General features: G+C 42.6%; 1 protein-coding gene across 1 annotated transcript in view; it reads right to left on the bottom strand.

Annotated features, from left to right (window-relative positions):
• Nucleotides 1–5,000, bottom strand: part of ajap1 (adherens junctions associated protein 1) — a 23,912-nt gene that overhangs the window by 17,995 nt on the left and 917 nt on the right. The window lies entirely within an intron of this gene.

The raw sequence follows: 5,000 nt of genomic DNA on the forward strand, positions 1-5,000 counted from the left end.
ACACACACACACTCTCACACACACACACACACACACACACACACACACTCCCATCTCACATGGGCACAAGAGTCCCTTAACCTTATTATCCACACAGATTCAGCTCATCCCATAAGATGAACAGATGGGATGGAGCAGAAGGCCATGGGCTGTGTGTGCTGGGCTGTTAGTGGCGTTAGTAGAGAAGATACATTTTTGCATTTTGAAAGATATTTTCTTTACACTCTAGTTTCTAGTTTCACTCTAGTCTAGTATATTTGCAACGTCCTTTTCGGTAAACTTCTGCTGTGCTCCAACCAAAGCCCCCCATCCCCAAATAATTTCTCCTTGGGTCTGCACAAATCTCACTGGTGACCTATTCTGATATCAAAAAGGTCAGTCTCACATAAAAGGGGAGCCATTTTCATCCCTGCCAGGATTCAAACCAGGGCCTGTGATGCCCTCGTCTGAGAGTATGGAAAGAAGGCTGCGGCGGTTAACCGTATTGAAGGTAGACAATAAGTGGAGTAGGACTGATTTGGATCGAGGAGGTTATTCCGTGAGAGAAATTCTGAGACCTGTTTTGGAGGCCGCCCTTTCGATAGCTTTGGACAAGAAAGGGAGAAACGAGAGTGGACGATAGTTCTCAACCTGAGTAGTTAGAGATTGTTAGGATTGTTTAGTAGCGCTATTGCCCAAGCCAGTTTGAATGCTGTGCGAATGTGCTAGAATGCTGTGGGAATGTGCTAGAATGCTGTGGGAATGTGATAGAATGCTGTGGGAATGTGCTAGAATGCTGTGGGAATGCGCTAGAATGCTGTGGGACTGCACTAGAATGCTGTGGGAATGCTGTGGGAATGTGCTAGAAAGCTGTGGGAATGTGCTAGAATGCTGTGGGAATGCACTAGAATGCTGTGGGAATGCTGTGGGAATGTGCTAGAATGCTGTGGGAATGTGCTAGAATGCTGTGGGAATGCACTGGAATGCTGTCAGAATGTGCTAGAAGTCAGTGAGGTGTTTATGACGTGAGCGATAGCTTGTGTGAGGGTAGGAGAAATAGTTAGTAAAGTGCGGTTAGTTGGAACGGGATCCAACGGGCATGTAGGAGGATGGCTAAATGTCAGGAGTTTGGGGACCTCACTGTCAGTGAGAGGTAGCCTGGCAAGCCAGAGGGTCTGGGAACACACCATTGGCTGGGCTCAATCCGAGGGGCGGGACAAACGGTTGTCTTTCAAATCCCCTCTGCACGCAATAGGATAGCTTCTTTGTTTTCAAGTAGCAGGGAATTCACACAGAACCGTCAGAACCATGGAGGTATTATATATAACTGGAGAGAGTGACTAAGTCCCGCCCTCCATACAAATGAATGGCGGAGGCTAGGCTAGTAAATCCGGCCAATTCATAGTCAACGCCATCTTGAACACTGGGGTTCGGATCCAGCGCCAGTCGGCTCTGACCATGCGCCAAGTTACAAAGCTGGAAATGACGCATGGACCAACGTCGATTTTTATTGGATATTCTGTAAAAAGAGAGTCGTCCTCCAGTAACAGGGTGGCGATAATGCACATAAAGTCCTTGCCTCATAACAAGAAGAAGAAAAAGTTGATCGGGAACGCGCATGGAGTCCGAGTGGAGTCGGCATGAAGCGCAACTTAATTTCATTGGATAACACAGTGGCTCTAACTAAAAGCGGTCTGCCTCACTGATCTATTATAGATCAGTGGGTCTGCCTGCTGTCCTGCTGCAAATATGCATTCGAACATGACGTGAAATATCCGTAGTTGAACTATAAATAAACGATTCGGTTTTTAGTGCCAAGTGTAGCGCATTTTTACAGTCTATGATTAGTTTGTTTTTTATTTTATTGTTTGCCATCTCAGCGGGTGCTCTAAACGTATTTTAGCGTTGGCCCATGACCAAATCAAGCCAATAATAGCCAGTAGCCACAATAATGACTGGAGCCAGAGCCCTCAATAGCCACCCTGTTTTGAAAATAATATTAAAGATAGTATTGAAGATAACGCACAGAACGGTCAGCCTGAGCGGACAATTACGTCCCCAACTCATCTAAAATGTGGTGTCTTTACTTTGAGTTGTACACCGCAGATGGTAAAGTAACGGTTAAAGAGAATGTTGTCTGCGGACTCAGCAAAACACAGTTTACTTACGCATCCACGACATCCAATCTTCGCGCTCACCTGTGGAGTTACCATCCAAATGAGGCAGCGGTGTCAGAGGCACAGTAGACGGCCAGAGCATCGCCAGGCGTCCAACATCGTATGATTGCATACTTTCCGTATATCCTAAATTATGTCCAGGGTCTGCTATTTACTTTGGCTGCAAAGCACAGGTATTTATTTGAGGTAGACTTATTCGAGGCAGACCTTTATTTCTTACATTGTACGTTATTGTGAGACATGCGTTTTGTTTGGAGCGGCATACCAGGCTATCAAACGCAGACGATTTTCGGTTTTGGTATGGGATTTAATTTACTTTTTGACTTTTATTATATAGTTAAATGTTGAGACCGATGGGCATTTAAATCTAGAGGGTATTTGATGATCACTGTAAAGTTTCGTGTAGTGGAAAAAGTGTTGGAATTTCCAGCTGTTTATTGCGAGACAAGGCCTTTCCTTCATTCATTGAACGTGCGCTGTGATCTAATGGAAACCTTATTGCATAGCGAAGTAGCCTAAATTGAGCTTTTTTTTTTATTATGCATGGTTTACTTTTTATTAAATTCGTAGGCTGGAATGCCTCGCAGCAATACTTGTGTAGTAGCCTAGTGCTTTAGCCTCTGGCAAGCTCCAAAGGGGGCGGCAATAGGTTGAGAGCAACGTGTTGGAGACCCATGGTGTAACGAGACAAGGTCTTTATGCCGCTGTTGTGTAATTTATTGTCTTTAATCATGTTTAGGCTATGTTTGTTCGGGACAAACAACAACGAAACAAGATCAATATAATTTAATTTATTTGTTTATTTGTCATATGATGGATAAACAACCATAATATGCGCGTCTTCTCATAGGATCCTCAAGAAATACGCACTGAATAACGTTTGGCTGTAGCCGCCGGATAGGTACCCGCCCACCAACATGTACGCGCATGAGAGCTCGTGCCCAACACGGATTTTCGTGCATGGAGCTGGTTCCAAATGCTCCATGCAGCGCCATATTTGAAAATGGCGTATGCTAACATGCCGAATCTAATCTGCACGCTCTTGACCCCCTGGTCAGAACTCTGTCGACATTATGTTAAGCCCGCCCCCCAAATCTATACACGATGTGATTGGCCTGACCAGGGTTTGTTTTTTCCAGCTCACAAGCCAACAGAGAGTTGTTACAGTTTTTTTCAAATGCTTACACACTAAATCTTTGCTTGTCACACAATTTTCTAATCATGTCTTCCAAACATCATAACCCCACACCAAATCTGCAAAACCATACACTAATTCTCAGTGTTTGACTCAGTTTTCAATTGACTAAAACACATTTTGCAAAACACCACACACAATTTTCTACTTAACACACAAAAATCAAACAGGAAGTAACTTGATTTCATTTTTCAAACACAACCCATCAAAATGCCACACTAAATCGCCAGTGCTTCACTCTCTCTCTTCACATGTGTAAACACTCATTACTTTACGGAACACTATCCAGTCATTGCCATATAGATACTCTATATGTAGGTATGGACCCTTTCAATCTGGCCCTAGAGGATTTCAGAACCAGTGCAGATACTTTGAAAGGAATGACTTTATGTACAGTAAAACTTGTCTTTCTTGCTATATTTTTGTGTCTTTTTTGTGTTTTTGTGTCATTTTTCTATAGACCTATGAATACATACACCCCCCCCCCCACACACACACATACAGACAAACACACACACACACACACACACACACACACACACACATATAAACACACACACTTTTCTTTGGAAAAAGCAAAGTAATTTGATAGTAGTCAGTCATTTCCATAGGCAAAATCAGCTTTTTCAGAACTCCATGTACATCTGGTGGTCATTGCCTCATCTGGTGGTCTATTTTGCTTTGCTTTGTTCTTGTTGGCTGTAAAATACTGTACTCACAACAGCAAATTATTTGGGGAAAAGAACTATTTTTTGGTTTCAATATTGCTTGCATTTTTACTGTGTATTTCAACTTCTCTCTGTAGATACCGTAACTTTCATTCTTGAATGGAAATACATAAAGCCTATGAAAGACAGAAGAGCGTTAGGTTTTGAGCAACAGTGTGTATATGATGTATCCAAAATGTCATATTATGACAAAAGTGTTTGTAATGTGAGGCGAATGTTTGATTTAAACATGTGTTTTTGACATTTTGAATGTAGTGTGTCATTTTGCTGGAGATTTGAGGCATTTTGCATTTTGTGTGAGCAATTGTGGGTTTTGTGTGTGGAGTTTTGAAAAATAGACACAGAGTTTTGAAAACGTGTGTAAACAATTGTAAAAAACTGTAAACAACCCTGGCTGCAAATTACATTTGCTGCTGTTAGGGTGCGTCTAGATTTCTAGGTTAAGTGAGAGGAGTAAATGAAGAAAATGATGTTCCATGGACTGGGGAGACTATCCATTTATGTGATCAACAACGCACATCTCTCTTGTGTAAGTCAAGGATAATGCTGGATAAACTGTATCCTGCCCATCCTCCAGAATCTTGGAGTAGAATAGAGAAAGCAGGTAGAGATAGAGAGAGACACACAGTGCACCAGCAGGAGCTCTTAGATCTTTACAACCACATATGCTCAAAACAGAGACAACATCGAAACCCCTTACACTGGGGCCGGAGTGTGTGTGTGTGTATGTGTGTTTGTGTGTGTGTGTGTGTGTGTGTGTGTGTGTGTGTGTGTGTGTGTGTGTGTGTGTGTGTGTGTTTGTGTTGACCACACATGTGTATGTACATGGATGTGTGTGATGGTGTGTGTTCAGTGTGTGTTTGTGTTGGCAGGTATCTGCCAGGTATATTTGGTGGTGTGCATTGAGTTTGAGTTATTAGG

Source organism: Alosa pseudoharengus, unplaced genomic scaffold (assembly GCF_046254945.1).
Source record: "Alosa pseudoharengus isolate Yale_2024_CS ecotype anadromous, Long Island Sound unplaced genomic scaffold, YU_APseudo_1.1 YU_APseudo_1.1_scf_9, whole genome shotgun sequence".
In the NCBI taxonomy this organism is placed as follows: Eukaryota; Metazoa; Chordata; class Actinopteri; order Clupeiformes; family Clupeidae; genus Alosa; species Alosa pseudoharengus.